This window comes from Archocentrus centrarchus, chromosome 5, assembly GCF_007364275.1.
Source record: "Archocentrus centrarchus isolate MPI-CPG fArcCen1 chromosome 5, fArcCen1, whole genome shotgun sequence".
Classification (NCBI taxonomy): Eukaryota; Metazoa; Chordata; class Actinopteri; order Cichliformes; family Cichlidae; genus Archocentrus; species Archocentrus centrarchus.
The window spans coordinates 30,860,252-30,878,910 of NC_044350.1; the positions used below are offsets into that span (position 1 = coordinate 30,860,252).

Sequence of the window (18,659 nt, forward strand, 5' to 3'; positions counted from 1 at the left end):
AACACATTACCCCAGTCCTGTCATCCCTTCACTGGCTCCCTGTCCGTTTTAGAATCGATTTTAAGATTTTATTGCTTACTTTTAAAGCCTTAAACGGACTGGCACCTTTGTATCTGTCTGAGCTGCTTCACTGTCACACCCCTGTAAGAGCTCTGAGGTCATCGACCCAGCTGCTCTTACAGAGGCCTAAAACTAGACTAAAACAGAGAGGTGATCGAGCTTTTGCAGCAGCAGCACCAAAGCTATGGAACGATCTACCTCTCCATATCCGCACAGCTCAGACGATACACACATTTAAATCTCTATTAAAAACACATTTCTTTTCCTTGGCATTTGGCTGCAGTGCTACCTCCTTTTAGATGATTGTTTTATGGTATTTTATGGTACTTGTTTTAAACGTTTTAATTTTTAATTTTCTTATGTTATTTATTGTTCTTAATGTTTTTATTTATTTATTTTTATTTTATTATTTTATCTATTTATTTATATATTTTTATTTTTATTTAGTATAGTCCTTGGGGTTACAGATCTTGTACAGCACTTTGGTCAACGTCGTTGTTTTAAATGTGCTTTATAAATAAACTTGACTTGACTTGAACTTGACTTGACTTCTCACACTCTCTTCATCAGTGAAACTTTTTCCTCCTGGGACTCTGAGAGTGAGTCTTCTCTATTTTCACATGAACTATTTTTTTTTTCACTGCATCAGCTGGTGGATCTGTGCAAATGTGTCATAGCTGCGGTGTGTGGCTTCTCTGCAAAGACATCACCAAAATGTTTCAAATTCCAGCACAAACTGCACATATTTGCCAATCCTTCCTCAAGGGATTCGATAACTCAGGACTCATCGCTTTTAATTGAAAAAGTGACAAAATTCAGGCTCTGCAGTATTTAATCATCTGTGTGAATTCTGTGAAATATCTGCACAACAGATTAAAACCCCGATGAAGTGTTGAGGTTAAAAATTTGCACATCCTATTATGTATATATTCGTATACATATACTTAGAAAGTATTTGTAAATTCAGAAATTCTTCACTTAATTTTATTAATTTTATAAAACTGGGTGTCGTCTCACCCAGCTGTGACAGATGTGCACGCTGTCTTGTGGTTTGTAGTTGGTGTGAGCAGATGGCAGCTCTCAGTTTCCAACACTCTGCATAAATGAGGTAGACGGTGCACCAAAAATTACTTTTGTGATGGCTGCCGGTTTTGTGCTCTAACAGAGTCTAACGTCACCAACCACCTGGAGGGAAACACTGATGTTCTCAACTTTGTGATAAAATCTCAAACCACAGTCAATACTACATCAGCTGTTTCTCATAATAATGTGCACCTACCTATTAAACGCGTGCCTGTAGAAAGTATTTAAATGAACGCCATCGAGTCGTTGAACATCACAGCTACAGAAATGGGGCTGAGAGACTGAGAAGCTGTTTCTGATGTGGACAATAGTCCAAAGATGCTGAAATGGTTTCAAAACACTAAAAAGAGAATATCTTTAGCAGCACAGAGGTCAGGATTTTTATTTCACTTTGTTTAAACTCTAAATAATACGATGGTGAAGCTGTGAGAACTTTGCCAGTTTCTGTTCCATTGGTGTACCAACATGTTATGATTCACTATTCAGTATTTAACAGCAGTCTGAAATCTATGATCTGTTTTCAGGTTTTATATTTCCTTTCACTCGCTGGTTACAGAGGTCATCATCTGTGATTGAGTTTCCTCTGGTTCCATAAGGAAAATAGAAGTGTGCCCTCTTCCCCATCACACGAGGAGACAATAGTTATCGTCAAAGTTTTTGCATCTGGAGCTCAGGAAAGCCTGCATGACATACATCTCATCAGATTACATCTATCTTAACTGTAATGTTATGATAATAATGTATAACATAATGACACGCGAACAGAAAAATGATTTTGACTTCAGTGTTTCTTTATTTTTTATAAACGCTCCTGTTGAAGGCAGGTAGAAGTGATGATACATCACAACAACAACTTGGTAGCATCACCAAGACACTGTACTCAAAATGAGTGGAGGATCAGTCGTCTTTACAAAAGACATAAACATTATGACATCTTCGTATCAGACTTTCATAAAATATGCTCCCAAACGAGCGCAAATGGCCTTTATAACAAAGGTAAAGAAAAAAGTGACACTGAAATGCATCATGTAAAATAATCACAAATTGATTTTAGTACTTCATAACAAGTCATAATCTTTTTTCTTTGAGAAAAAAACTGATCACTGGGTTTACAGTGCAGATAATAGCACGCTTCCCATCGATCCTTTTATACAAAAGGAAAAAATACACTGAGAGCTGAAAACAGATCAATACTGACTCAGTGTCCCAATGAACAAGCAATAATCTGTTATTAAAATAATAACGCTCGAGAAGTAATAAACTTAATTTTAACATATATCACCAAAATGTGATGTAGTGTTACATGCAGTAGTAGTAATAAGCAGCTACAGTGCACTCATCTGCACCACTGAGCACTAAGTGTGACATGTTTTTTAATGTGAAATAGATGTTTCATTATTTCCATAGGAAATAATTTTTTTATATGAAAGACATATAGGTTAAAATAAAACCTTCTGTGCATACAGAAGAAAATGTTCCTAAAAACAGAATTCAGTCCTGCAATCTTTGACCAACGTGGTCTTTCAGTTTGTCTGTTGCATGACGTGACGTTTTCTCTCTTTACTTGAAAGATATTGTTGGTGTCGTTTCCGCAGGAAAAAAAAAACACACAAAGTAAAGCCTTCTGTACATGCAGAAGAAGAAGTCTTTAAAACAATCTTTGACCAATGTGATCACTGCAGTCGATCTAGTAGTGACTCCAGTCTGTAGGTGTTTACCACGGCCTCCAGAGGGCGCTGTTGACTGGACTCTTGTCTTTGGAGGATGTTAATCTGGACTGTGCAGCTCAGAGGAGAGACATCGGGCTCTCTCGGGTTTTTATATGCGGCTGGTTGGTGTGGTTCAGCAGGTGTCTCTGTGACTGAATCTGACAACACCTCTCAGGACAGGAAGGACATCATCTTTTGCACACATCTGGAGTAGCCCTGACCGGAGGCCACAGCTTGATGGTGCTGCTGCACTTGTCTCAGGAAGCAAACTGTCATCTCCAGCCTTCTCCAGTTTGGAGTCTCACTGCTGTTTGAGGAACTCTGGACTCAGGAGAGACCTGAGCTGCTCAGTGCTTCTCTTAATTCTCTCTCTGCATATCTTCTCCACAAGAAGGCTTTCTGAGCTGCAGAAAAAAGAACAAGGTCATTAAAAAACTCATTCAGGAGCATAGCTTTAGCATTATTAAACGCAATCTTTCATGAATAAAGACTGACATTCTGTGAATCTCCAATTTACCTTGTGAGTCAGAGTCAGATGCTCATTTTTGCAGTGATTGGAGGTGCCATGGCTCGATCTCTGTGCTGCAGAGGTCTCTGTAGAGAGACCCTGTCTCTGCTGCCTTCATCCCTCCTATTTATAGTCCCACATCTCCATATGAATGTGTGGGTCTTGGTCTGACTGGAGTTTCTCACAGTCTTGACCAATCAGAGTGCCTGACAAAAGAGAAAGAAAATCTGGCCTGCCAGATGCTCAGTGGTCATATTAGTAGGGGACAATAGTTACAGCTCAGGGGAGCAGGTGGTGGCCTGAAGAGGAGATGGAGCGAGAGCCCCACAGAGCTCTGTGGGAATCTGGTGACCCTGAAGAGTAAACTGGTCTACCTGATGCTGAGATCACTGATTTTGAGTGGGCACACACAGTCACGTCTGTACACAACTGTATATACAGAACATGTATCAATGCAAAATTCAACTTTTAGTGCGTAGAATTTATTGGTAACTGAATAAAACAGAACTGGGAAATGTACCACCACCTCTACAATACAACACAAATCCACAAAAAGCAAATATCCAAGTTTAAACATCCTCTGTCTAGAGTATTTTCACACATGAACTCAACACAATGTGGAGAGAATCACGTGTGGATATCCTAATTTGCCTTTTCTTATAGCATAGCAAGCTGCTACTCTGCTTCGGATGTCTTCTCACTTCTCACACACTTGCATCCATTTGTTCGCTGTAAACTAAACCATGCTTCAACAGTCTGTAATGAGTCAGTCAGAAGTCACCTGGACTTCACACTAAGAAGCTGGTAAGGTATGAACTTTTTAACTTGATCTACCAGGAAAGGTCTGGAAAGGTACACGGCTGAAGTGGAAATGTGAAATCAACTGAATACATTTCACAAAGGTTGTAGTATACAACCATGACCATTTTTTATAACTATCACTTAGGCCTGCAAGATACTGGAAAACAATATTTTAGGCACCTTTTATGTGCCTAAAATATTGTGTCAACGTATTTTTTTTTCTGCTATCCACATCTAGCAGGCGTGTTCTCTGTAGTTAGTGCGAGCAGGAAGATTTCTCACTTTCTCACACTCAGTATTGAATGATGCACCACAAAGTTCTTTGAAAAAAGCCTTTGTGATGTTACTGGCCGTAGAGTCTGACGTCACCAACCATCTGGAGGGAAACAACGTGATTGGCTGCCTCGAATATTTGATAAAATTTGAAAATATAATCTACAGTGCCTGAAATTATTGTCAACAAATAATAGTAAATGTGAGTTCCTCTTTTTTAAATTTGGAGCATTCATTTTTAATATCCAGTGAACCAATGAAGTGGGCAAACTGCATGTCTTTACATAAATGGGGGGGGCTCAGGCAGCTGTTTCCCAAAGTGTGCCAATTCCCTCTGGACAATAGTCGGGTGCTGGTGAGATTTAGGATGCAAATTAGCTTGAAGTGTGACTCTTCTCCTCAGAGGTTTCCCACACTCTCTCCATTAATGAAAGTTTGTCATGTCATCTAAGAAGCTGGCACACATAGTCACCTTACCTTTATGCATTTTATCTTTTATAAGATAAAGGCTTCATTTAATTTTATTAGAAGATGTACATTTAAACAATACTAGATATGTAACAATGTTCTCCTGTAGAGCAGTTAGTCACATTTGTTGGAATAATTGTCATGCCAAAACCTATGCTGACTAACAATAATAACTGTTTTTGTTTATTTTTTTGGTTTTGTTTGTTTGTTTAACAGCTGCACATAAGATAATGTTCACTCATTTTACTGTTTTAGGTCATAATCGCTTTTTGTTCGGTTTATATAGTTATGTACCTGTAAATATATTTAAACCATCAAATAAGTCGTTTGTGATCATTTGCTACATTGTTACAGTGCTGAACACTCGATGTACATTCTTTCACATGTTCTTTATTGCCATTCGCTTCACATTTACATGCAATGGAATGAAATTCTGTCCCCGGGTCCCAGTGTTGCCCCTAAATAGTGCATTAAAGAAGAATAAATATAAAAAGTAACAATAATCTAAAAAGAAACTAAATTGGTGGTAATTGGAACACCAGAGGCATTATAATATAAACAATATAAAATAAACAGTTTATGATGGAGTAAAGGTAGTGACACATGGTGCCACAGGTGAACATCAAATTTACAAGACTGATACGACACAGGCAGTTACTGCCATCATATTCTATTTTGATGTCTGTCTCTTTAGAGATGAGGTCACCGTCTCCTGGCCCACTGGGGCTCACCTGATTTCCCAGAATCCCTCCCTTTGCTGATCTGACAGGTAGATGAATGCAAGAGTTTCTCACAAGTGGCCTCTTTGGTGAGAAATTTCACCTTAAAGCTTTAAATTCTAACATGTCAAAATGAGCCGTTCGTCCAGTCTAATCAGCAGAGTTATTATCATTGTTCATATTTAATTAGTTTGATTTTGGTTTAGTTTTAAGTCTTTTGTTTTCAGCTCAGTTTAGTTTCAGTTAGTTTACAGAGCTGAGATGCTTGTTTCACTTCAGTTCTAATTTACTGTGATAAACACGCTAATCAGGCACTAAAAGACAACATCACCACTTGATTTATATGAATGGTTACGACCTACTCATTAACAAAAATAGTGACACGAACTGCCTGTTCACCAAAGTTCTTCACTAAGCCATATAAAAATCAACTAAGACGTTAGTTACACTGCAAATGTTTGGGGCAGATAGAAAATAATTTCCCAGGTTTGAATCAAAGAGTGATGATAAGTTATTAAATCAAATTAGGAAAAAACAAAATGAACACTTAGGGAACCTGCAGTACATTAATCTGCCCATTAAAACAAGAAATGCATGTAGCTGATCTGATTTTGTTTTTATTTCAAACAAACAAAGAAAATCTTCATTTGGGTTTACAAGAAATATCAAAACCTGAATTATATGCATTTACAAAAAAGTGAACAGGAACAAGAACTGACCTTAAAACGACCAGGTTAAGATAATCACAAAGTGCCAAAACAAGATTAAATTGAAGTTCATAAACTAAAAAAATGTTTTTAAAATTCTTGTCCATTGGTCTTCTACAGGACCAGATTAGAAGGCAAACCTTTCAGGCAAAAGGTTTAGAAATTTATGGTGATCCTCTATCACAGTGATTCCCAAAGTGTGGGCCGTGGCCCCCTGGTGGGCCGCGAAGCTACTGCAGGTGGGCCGCACTAAGTAATAACAGAAATTCAGTTTAAAGTAAGCGCAGTTATATATTTATATAAATGTAATAATTTATATAAAAAGCGAATCAAAACTGGTAATACAAGGTGGTTACTTTGGCCTAAATTTAGTGCTCTCACAGTGAAGTTTGTGTCCCAGTGGCAGGTGGGTCACATTAGCACTTTACATATGACTGGGTAGCATTAGCAATTTATATGTGTTGTTTATGTTTTTTAATTAAAATTTCAAGCAAATCTATCACTTTCCCTTGCACTTTGATTCAAGGGAAGATTTTTTTGGGGGCGGGGGCATGGCATTTTCTGTTTCTTAAGTGTGCCACAGCACTCAACTTTGGGAATGGCTGCTCTAACAGATCGATGTTGAGTAATCAGAGAGATTAAAAATGATATCTTATCTCCTCAGGGCAAAGGTCTGCCTGTATTGTCCCGCTGGGCCTCTGTGAACGAGTTTCCTCTGGTTTCCCACACAACAGAAGTGTGCCTCATTATACATCACATTAAATACGTTGTCTGACGTCACTAATAAGGAAATTGTTAAAGCTACATTTCTTAAATGAAAACACGCACAACTGTCAGTTACAGCTGACACAATGATGTAATAATTACATTTTTTAAAAGTATTTCTAATCATTTTGATAGCTCGAGCTATTGCATTTAGGGTTGAGGTAATTGAATTAAACTACTTCATCAAACAAGCTTAAATTGGCTTCAGAAATCGTTTTGGGTTATTTGTGGACAGTATTGTCATTTGTCAGCCTTTTATCAATATAAATGCACATAATCTCATGAGAACACACAACTGTCAGATGGCAGTGTTTGTTTATTCAACAAGGCACAATAAACCACAGAGAGTATATGATATCCAAGAGGAGGTGATGAGACATTACATCTGCAACTTGTAGATTTCTACAAGTAACACTACTCAGAGAGAGTAAAGTAACAGCTGTCTTTATGAAAGACAAACACACAAGTACGCAGTACGCAGTACTCAGTACTCAGGATCCTTTGACATTAATTAGCAAATGAACAAAAAGTTTCATGAACAAAACATAAAGATATTAAGAGTGACCTTAAAACAGATCAAATTATATTGAATCTGAACTGATTAAGAAATGTTTGCAGTTACACTGACACTGAAAACAGTGATAGTGTTACACAAAAGCAGCTTTTACAGTTAAGGATCCTAAAACAGAGCATTTTTCAATAATTACATAAAATGATGTTTTCAAAAATAAAACTTTGAGAAAGCATCAGTGATTAAAATATCACAGCTGCTTTGACTAATGCACAATATGCAGGAACGTTAAAATTATCTCAAAAATATGAGACCATATGATGTTAAACATGAAAAAGTAGAGCAGGTCTGTTTGAATAAACACAGTTTCATTATCAGAATTTCTCCATAAAAAGAGCATTTAAAGTTCTGATCAAAAAAAAAGCATTACAGCAAATGTTACTGTGACATTATCAGAACTTCAGGTACAACATAGTACAATATAAAAAAAAAACAGTAATTGCACATGCAATCAGATTTCATTTATGCAACATGCATGACAAGAAATTTTCCTTCTTAGCCTGAAATATATTGTTGCTGTCCTCTTAAATGCACACAAACTAAAACCTTCTGTTGATGCAGAAAAACAAGATAATTCAGTTTTGAAGAACTCAGTCCAGTGATGGTTATCCCATTAAGTCTAGAAATGACTCCAGTTTGTAGAAGTCTACCAAGGCCTCCAGAGGGGGTTGTTGACTCATCTCTGCGTGGAGGTGTTGAGGACTGTGCAGCTCAGAGGAGAGAAGTCAGCCTTTCTCAGCGAGAGGAATTCTGCAGCTGGTCATCTTTGGGACCGAACCGTCATCTCCTCCCTGGACACGAAGTGCAACATGGATACAGCTGGGGTAGCTCTTGCCAACAGCTGCTGAGTCCACAGTTTGATGGAGCTGGTGCAGTCTTCTCGGGAAGCTCTCCAGGAGATCAGACTTCTCCACTTTGGAGTTTGGCTTCTATTTGAGGAACCTTGGAACCAGGAGAGGCTTGAGCTGCTCAGTGTAGCTGTTTATTTACTGTCTGCATAACTTCCCCACCAGAGGCGGTCTGAGCTGCAGGAAGAAGAAGAAAGTCATGAATAATCATGTTCAGGATTATGGGTTTAGCATTGTAAAACACAATCTTTCATTCTGTGAATCTTCAGTTTACCTCGTGTGTCAGAGTCAGATGCTCCTGCTGGAGTAACTGTGGGTGCCATGCCTGAATCTGATCTCTCCTATCTTCATCCCTCCTATTTATAGCCCCACCTCCCCATCTCCATATGAATATGTGTGCTTGGGTCTGACTGGAGTTTCTCACAGTCATGACCAGTCAGAGTGCATGACATAAGAAGAAATCTGGCGTGCCACCTGCTCAGTGGTAGGGAACAATAGGTAGATCTCAAGGGAACAGGTGGTGGACTTTCTGGTAGACGGAGTCAGAGAGCTCTGTAACTCTGGGAATGTGGTGACCCTTTAAAGAGTACTGATCCATTGCCTGATGCTAGGATCAATGACTTTGATTGCCATGTGCATATCAGTCCATCAAGCCTGTGAACCCATAGAGTAAATCAGCAAACCAGTATGGATAAAGCACTAATTCAGCACTCTGTTGGTGCAAGGATTCATATCTTGTTATATATAATCTACTATCATATCATAATATCTCTCATGCACACAACATTTAATTTCTTAAATTCCTTCATTGTATTTAAACATCAACAAACTGAGTTAAACTCAGACTGATAAAAATTACTGAAGTAAAAATTTTAATTTTCATGGTCTTTTTTTTTAAAGTCATCTCATCCAGATGCAGCAGGTGTGCCCTCTGTCTCGGGGTTTGTAGATGGTGGGAGCAGAAAGTTGCTCTCACTTTCCCACACTCAGTGTGAATGATGCAGTCAGTGCACCGCAAAGGACTTTGAAAAGAGCTTTTGTGATGGTTGGTGGTCGTGTGCTCTAACAGAGACAGAGTCTGATGTCACCGACCATCTGGAGGAAAATGACCCGATTGGTTGTCTCTATAAATCTGATCAAAATAGAAATACAGTCACAGTTATATTTCTTGTCAACAACCATGCTAAATCTGCAGGAACTTATTAAACTGTAGAAAAATGAACATCCTTAACTAATGTGAGCCATAAATGAGGGTGAGAGAGTGAGACAGCTGCTTGTGAAGAGCGCCAAATCTCACTGGTTTATGATGCTAATCAAACTTAGCTACGATCCAGTGGACCAAAGTTTCACACGCTCTGCTCACTGAAGGAATGAAGTTGAAATAGGAATATCTTTGGCAAATTTACCAACAGCAGGCATCAGTTCAGAACTCCTTTATCTTCATGAAGAAACACACAGCATCCACTCAGGTGTGTTTCATGAAGCACAGTCTCTAATGATGGTAGCTGCAGAGGCATTCCTGTGACGCGAACCAAATCTCAACGTCAACATACGCTGAAATATACAGTGCTTAATGAATTTAATAGACCACCGGTTATTAAAACAAGAAAACAAACAGGTTAGAAATCTGCCCAAAAGTGTTTTAAAACTAAAAATTACATTGTTGTTTATTAGACAAATGATAACCTGAATTACCCAAATTTAAGCTGGAACACTGGACTTCCCTGAGAACTCATAAATTATTTAACCGTAATATTTAACTACTAAAATTATTTTTTTCTGTTCAGGAATGCAAGTAAATAACTGTTTATAATAAATTATAATTTGGCATCGTAATTAAAAATTCATAATGAGCTTTACTATTTTTTCTGATTTTTTTTTGTGCATCTGTAAACTTGAAAATTCATGAATAATAACTGTAATTATATTTTAGCATTAAAAATATCATGTGAATTAAAGCGCTCGTGCACACTGGTGGAATAACCATTACAGAAACATAATACTGTTAGTTTACGGCAGCTGTGGCATAAACCTTACATTGTGTTGTGGTCTAATAAATGTGTAAAGCACTGAATATGCACTGTTCAGAATCACCATCTGATATTTGCAGTGAGCTAATTTCCTTTTTTTTTATTATGACTCGGTGTCATATCATGGTTGTCTGTAAAACCTGTGATTTAGTCCTCTTGATAACACAGCTAGCATAGCATCACAAAAATGTTACCTGTGCACCTGTCTGTTGTACTTGATTAGTTTTTCCATAGCTTTAATTAGAATTTTTAATGTTCCCTGATATTAGCTTAATAGATAGCCTTTCACATATCTACCCTCCTGATCTCTAAGTCCTCAGGGCAAAGGTCAGCGTCCATCGTCCCACTGGGGGTCTGTGAGTGAGTTTCCTCTGGTTTCCCACACTCTGTCCTTTCACTGCTTTCACAAGAAGAACAATAGAAGTGTGTCTCCTTACCGCTCACATGAGACAATAGTTAGCTTTGAAGTTTTGACCACTTCGCGTCCCCCCCCCCTCTGGAAATGAGAACTGCACCAAAGTGTTCAGTGACCAATTAGTTGACCTTTTTTACTCAAGTAGACATGACGGAAATATTTTTTCACTTTTTTTAGTCACTTACCTTCTTCATATAAATAGTGGCATCGATAAAAGAGTTCATCAGAAACATGTCCATCATCAGTCTATTTGAAAATGCAGTTTTCCTTGAATTAACCTAAAATAACTGCACAGGTGCAAAAAAATATCGCCTTCAATATGTGAATGCAATATATTTTTTATTGCATTATTGAGAGAAATTGCAGCACTCCTCTATAGTTCTGTCAGGGTCTCTGCGTCATGGACCCAGGATTATTGTGTTTTTGGGATATTTTGGAGGGTTATCCCCTTTGTATGATTTAAGTCATCTTTTTGCTTCCTTGTTTCCTCAGTTTTTTCAGTGTCTGGTTCACATGTGTAGGTCTGTGAAGTTACTTCCTGTCTGACTTTGGTAACTTTACATGGTGAACTTTGTATTCAGTTGTGTTTCCTCTCACCTGTCCTTCCTGACTTGTTTCACTTTCCTCATCACTTCATGTGTATTTATTTCCTGTTTCCTCCTGTTCTTTGTAGCATCTTCCCTCATATTGTGTCGAATACTCGCAGAAGACTTTGTTATTTTCGGCTGATGTCCTGCCAGTCCTTTTTTTGTTTGTTTTTTCATTGTGGAACACTCCAGCAGTAAAGCTGTTTTTGGAGTTTCCTTCAGTTTGCTGAGCCTTGCATTAGAGTCCAATCTTCTGCCTGCCACACAGCAGTGTCCTGACATTTCAGTGTAGACCAGTGTCATTGGCATAGACTTACTTCAGGTCTGTAAACACTGATGATGTGTTTTGTAAGCTGACCCAAACCTCCTGTGCAGGAGCATATCTTTGTATACTTCATGGGCAAATACCACTGTCCATAAAAAAAGAAAAACTAAAGCCATACGACTCATTTTACAGTCATGTGCAGGTCATTTAATACCAAGATTTGTTGACTGACTTTTATATAAGGGAGGCATGTGCTACAAGCAATGACATAAAGATATGCATGATGTGGGCTGTGATTAAAAGGTCAAACAATATCCAGTATTGTAAACATCAACAGAAAAACAATTTGATTTCAATTATTCTTTTATCGAGATAAATACAGTATTACATTTTTATAAAGACTCTGGTTGGGGAACGACAGCGGTGATGATGCATCACAACGATAACTTGGTAACATCACCACGACACCGTACTCAAAATGAGCGGAAGATCGGGCGTCTTTGCAAAAGGCACAAGTATTATGACATGAATGTTCATATCAGATTTTCATAACATGTGCTGTAAAATGAGCAGGAACTGCATTTTATTGCACTTAAATTGATCACTTTAAAATTATCACACAGTGATATAAACAGCTAATCCCTTTAATAAAAATATCTGATAAACTGATGCTGAATAATCAAAGAGATTAAAATGTGTTAAGTAATTGTGTATTATCAAAATGATAAGAACTTCAACATTTATCACCAGAATATGATGTACTCTAACTGTATATGCTCATTTGGTCCAATTTTGATTTCATTGGAGCATCAAGAATGACAAATGTTCTTTCTTAACGCAAAAGATAATCTGTTCTTCTTTCATCATTTCCATGGGAAATATTTTTAACATGAAAGTATGAATTTCACTTTGTTTCAAACTTAAAAAAAACTTCATTGCACAGAGAAGAAAAAGTTTCTTGAAATAGAATTCAATCCTGTGATCTTTGACCAAAATGGTCTTTCAGCTTATCTACTGCATAACAGGAGGTTTTCTGTCTTTAATTTAAAGATATTGGCACAGTTTCCAGAGGAAATGTCAAATACAAAATGCTCAAAGTAACGTCTTCTGTGCAAACAAAAGAGCAATTCTTTAAAATCTCAACAAATTCAGTCCTGCAATTTTTGACCAATATGATCAATGCAGTCAGTCAGGCTTTGACTCCAGTCTGTAGTTGACTACCACAGCCTCCAGAGGGCGCTGTTGACTGGACTCATCTTTGATGATGCAAGTCTGGACTGCGCAGCTCAGAGGAGAGACATCAGGCTCTCTCAGGAACCTGCAGCTGGTTGATGTGGTTCAGGTTTCTCTGTGGCTGAGTCTTCACCTCCTCCTTGGACAAGAAATGGACCATCTCTTGCACACACTTGGAGAAGCTCTTATTAACAGCCGCTGAGACCGCAGCTTCACACTGCAGCTGCAGTCTCCTCAGGAAGCAAACTGTCATCTCCAGGATGTCTGCCTTCTCCAGTTTGTGGAACTCTGGACTCAGGAGAGACCTGAGCTGCTCCTCTTAATTCTTTCTCTGCATATCTTCTCCACCAGAGGCTTTCTGAGCTGCAGGAAGAAGAACAAAGTAATTAATAAACCAGCTCATGTGCGTAAGTTTACCATTATCGCACAGTTTTTCACAAGTAATGATTGAAATTCAGTGACTCTTCAATTTACCTTGTGGCTCAGAGTCAGATGCGCCTGAGAAATAGTCATTGCTGGAGTGACTGAAGGTGCCATGGCTGGATCTCTGTAGAGAGACCCTGTCTCTGCCAGCTTCTTCCCTCCTATTTGTAGTCCCACATCTCCATATGAATGTGTGGGTCTTGGTCTGACTGGAGTTTCTCACAGTCTTGACCAATCAGAGTGCCTGACATAAGAGAAAGGAAATCCGGCGTCCCACATGCTCAGTGGTCATATTAGTAGGGGACAATAGTCAGATTTCAGGGGAACAGGTGGTGGCCTGAAGGGAAGATGGAGTAAAAGGCTCTGACAGCTCTGTGTGAATCTGGGAAAGCGATGAACCTGTTGAGAAAACTGATCTGCTGCCTGACGCTGGGATCAATAACTTTGATTGAGCTCACCCTCAACATCTCATCACACCTTCTGTATAAATCTCTATGAATTCTTTAGTCTCTAGGAAAGGTTAAAAAAAAAACTCTACTTTGTGGGTGTAAATTTAGACAATGAGATGTATATAACTTCCTCTTACACTTGGAAAGACAAAATTTTAATGATATTTTTAAATCAATCTAAACTAGGTAAAGTTATGATGTCCAAATGTAGCAGGTGTGTCTTCTGTCTTGCAGGTTGTAGTTGGTGTGAACAGACAGTTTCCCACACTCGGTACTGAATGATGGTCAAAGGACTCTGAATGGAGCTGTCGTGATGATTGCTGAACTTGATGTCACCGACCATCTGGAGGTAAATCACACGACTCCCTCAAATATTTTCTAAAACGTGAAAATGTAATAAAAATAGATTTATTATCAGCAGTAGTACAAAAGTGCTGATTCCACTTTTTCAGTTTGCAGTTGGGTGAAGGCAGAACATCCGACCTTTATGTTGTCGGATGCTTCAAACTTCATGTCTCTACATGAAGGAGGAGGTTGAGGCAGCTGTTTCCTGAAGTGTGCCAAATCCCTCAGGACAACAGTCGGGCGCTGCAGTGGTTAAGAATGCAAATCATCACAGTTTTCTTTAAGTGCCATCATATTCATTTTTAATCTGTCTTTTTAGGTCAAAGATCTCATTTACTGTCCCACTGGGGGTCTGAGAGGGCGTCCTCTCTGCTTTCTCACAATCTGTCCTTTTACTGGTGGATCGATACAATTGTGTCTCACTGTGTGCCATATTAGCTGCAATCTGTGGTTTTCAAATTCCAACAAATCAAACTAATAAGATGTACTAAAAAAATAAAACTTACTTTAATCAGCAAAGAAAAAGCCATAACCAACTTCATCACTTTGTCACTGCAATTTTAAGTGTTGTTTTAGTATAAACACATTTGAAATTGTTCTGAAACAGATGAGCAGGTTTTCCGTTTTAACCCAAATTCGATCTTAATCTGTTTCTGTTCAGAGATTTTAACCAGTCTTGATCTTTGGTCCAGGCTGGACTCACTTTTCCTTTTTTCTCCTCACGCTGTCTTTTCATTGCTTTTACTCAAGGACATACACAATATTAACTAACGGTGGTCAGATTAGCTGCAGTGAGGGACCTGTTGAGTTATCTATTACAACACCTGGAGCTGAAAATGACACCAAAATTGTTCCATTTGTTTTCAGTTTGAATATTATCAGACATACTGAAAGCTGAGTTTCTTGAGTAGCAGTGACTAAAGTTATGTAAGACATCAAATTGCATCATTCTGTTACAGATAACTAGATTTGGATGTCACAAAGAATAAGGATACTTGAATTAAAACTATTGTAATAAAATTAAGGCTGGATGGATGGATTATTACCATTGTTTTTATTTGCAGAAGCTCTGCTTAAACGTCCTCCAATAGTGATGTGTCCTGGTCTTTATCAGTGGATCATTAAACTTCTTTGCCATCTGCATTAAGCAGAACCTCATCAAATGCTTCCATCATTAATTTAAAGTTTGCTCTGATTTTTGGAAAGAGGGTCATGACATGGATTATAAAAACAACTAACACTTTTTCCTGAACCACGGCCCCAGTTGATCAACTAACTTATTTATGTAATGTGTTAATAAATGAAGGGCCGCTCATAAATTAATGCGCATCATAATGTATGATGTATGATCATCTCATATGGGTCCAGGCCGACAAAGGAAGACGAGACAGTTCAGGTAAGATGTCGACCGTATGTGAAAATGTAAAACTGCTCGTCTGACCACCAACATTAGCGAAGTCTTGAATAAAAACACAAAACCACAATTTCGTAGCTAATTAAAATCTCTTTATTACAATCACATGTACATCATTATATTCCAAAAAGCTTGCTGTAGTGAAAAGTACCCTTGCACAGACGGATGGAGTTGGTGTTGCAGGCTGGATGGAGGGATTGTCAGATGGAGTAAAACAAGTATTGAGATCCCCCCAGCAGCAAGTATCTCCGCTCCAGTGTGCTTTTAATTTCACATCACATGAGGACAGCAGCGCTATTTTCAGCCCTCTGTGTCCTTGTGTAACGTAAGCAAAGAGAATGAGGGGGGGGGGGGGGGGGGGGGGGGGGGGGGGGGGGGGGGGAGAACGAAAATTTCTCTCTTCGTCATCCATTATTCAGACTGTTTGAGTCACAGCTGAGAGAGGGGAAGCGGAGAAAATAAACAGGTTGCCTCTCCTCTCTGAGTGCTTAACATGTTTCAAACACACAGTTTGCATTTTCTGCAAATATTTTTTTCTCTGTTTTCTTCCGAGTCAGATTAATGAACTGAAAAGCAGTTATTTCTGTGACGTGTGGGATGCTCTTAGCTTAGCACAAGGACTGGAAGCTGATATTGAAATAGAGCTTTTTCCATAGATTTTTTTGTCTTAAAAGTTAAGGTATTTAAACAGCCTACCATGTAATGTAATGTTATTTGCTGATATTTTATTCACTGAAAAATCATTTAATATTAAATTTTTGGTTGTAGCACTTCAAAGGTGGATTAATACAATCTTTTTAGAGGTTTTTTTGTGTTCATTTCTTAAAAATAACATCATGAAACATTTTGCAGCAAAAAAAAAAATGTATATAATATTTTAAAACTATGAATTTAAACTCTACAAGGATGTTTACACTGTACTTGAGTTCTGCAAATTTCTGATAAATTTGGAATAAATTAATTTAAGTAGACCCAAATATTAAACCTGGTTGTTGTGGACCCTGGGGGTCTGAATCCCCTGGGCATTTGCTCACCTTGCCCAAGTGCTAATCCAGCCATGACTGCACCGCATGCCAAATTCAACACAGCATCTCACATTGTTAAAGAGGAAAAGCTTTCCCTAAAATTCAAAATAAACAGGATATCAGTTAGCTGCTGTTTCCAGGTTTTAATTTTTTTGTATGTGAGTTTCCATCTGCCTGTTTTTGCTTTATGGTTAACACAGTTTAGATTAACACAGTTTACACATTAAACTGTGTTGCACTTTATTTTCTTATGCCTCTTTCTCTTAATTTAATCATAAATACACAAATAAGTGCTGGGAGGAGGAATTTAATAACAAACTGCACTCTTTCTTTGGTGATGCTCTTTGAGCGCCCTGCTCTTTAGTTTTTAGCTTTAAACTCATTGTGCAATATTGTGGTTTCTCCTTTTTCATATGCGTTTATTTCCCGTTCACCGATTAATTAGATTAAAAACTTTAATCGGACAACTTTCGTCATTCGAACGCCTTTTTTTTTTCCAGTCTTTCTGCTAATTTAGCTCAAACACATTATGGAACCAGCTCCTCACTATGAGATAAAATGGATTTGCATCTGAAACATCTCACTCTGAAGAAGACAGAGAATATTTGTCTGTAATGTCAGTGTCAGTTTTAAGTATTTCAGTGCTCATAATTAATGGATGCCACATTTAACATTCAGATCAGACTGAACCACTATCCAGGAATGCTGAAATTATGGATGTGAGTTTTAAGTGTACTAATACAGCCTCCACAACACAGCTATAAACCTACAGAATCACATCATAAACCACCGGAGGCGTCTGATGGTCTTTTCGTGTCCTGCCGCTGACTCCATCCGCAACCGCACCGTCTGACAAAATCAATATATACATGTCATAATGACACAAAACAACAGTAAAATTCAATTCATCCATTTAAAGAGACAATAATATTCACATTTTTGTGTTCACTTCTTGAAAACAGTAAATCAGGGTTTAACCACCTTTTAAGTAAAGTAGCTTGGAAAGATTTTTAAAGATCATAAAAACTGTTCACGTTGGTTTTGAAACCGTCACAAGAAAATATTTAAATATGTCCAACACAATCACAATAAACTATTTTTTTTCCTCCATAAATCACTATGATAGTTTATAAAGAAAACATTGACACGCACCGTCGTTCTATCTACAGTCGTTCCACTGGCCTCGGTCCCCGTGTGTACAGAAAGGTAGGGAAAACTTTTTGTATAAAAACGATGTGCAAAAAGTTGTTTTCTTAGGTCCCTCTCATGGAAAACGATGTAAAGAAAGAATGTAAATATCTACATAACCTTTGCTGCTGCTGTTGTAAATTCTACCATTGCTGTGCACTTGTGGTGACTTTTCACTTTGTGCATGTGTTGAATGGAAAACAAGTCACTGCATTCGATGGAACCCTGACAGGCAGCGTGCACAACACCCGTCATTGTCATATTAAATCTAGCTTGAGGTATTATTGCACATTTTCCTGAACCGCGGACCTGGAATCAGTAGGTTTTCGGGATTTACTCACACGCCATACCAGCTTTTAGTGGAATGTCGATGCTGACTTCAGCTCTGCCTGTTCTGGCTGTACATATGCTGCAGCTGCAAAGTTGACTTTTTTCTTTTCTTGTCACCAAAGTCGACGCATGACTGCGGATATCAGTAAACATGCATAAACATTTAGTGCGCAGACAGCTTTGTAAATATCCAGCTAACAGTAAAGACACCAAAAAGCAGAGATCGACGAACCGTGAAAGGCCAGAAATCTTATGCTGCGTTCACATCACGTCAATAAGAAAGGACATAAAATTTTGTTATGGCAGCTTCGCAACATTAGGGTGGTTAAAGGGCATAACTTTTCCATCTAGTAATGTTGACTGAAGTTGGTGCCATAGTTCAGTCTCATCACACAAGTGGCCTGTAATTAAATATATAATCATCACAAATAAAATAGGAGACT

At 38.2% G+C, this 18,659-nt stretch overlaps 1 pseudogene; it reads right to left on the reverse strand.

Annotated features, from left to right (window-relative positions):
- Nucleotides 1–13,026: 13,026 nt before the first annotated feature.
- LOC115780874 (transcription factor HES-1-B-like) lies at nucleotides 13,027–13,588 on the reverse strand (annotated as a pseudogene).
- Between the last annotated feature and the right edge of the window lie 5,071 nt (nucleotides 13,589–18,659).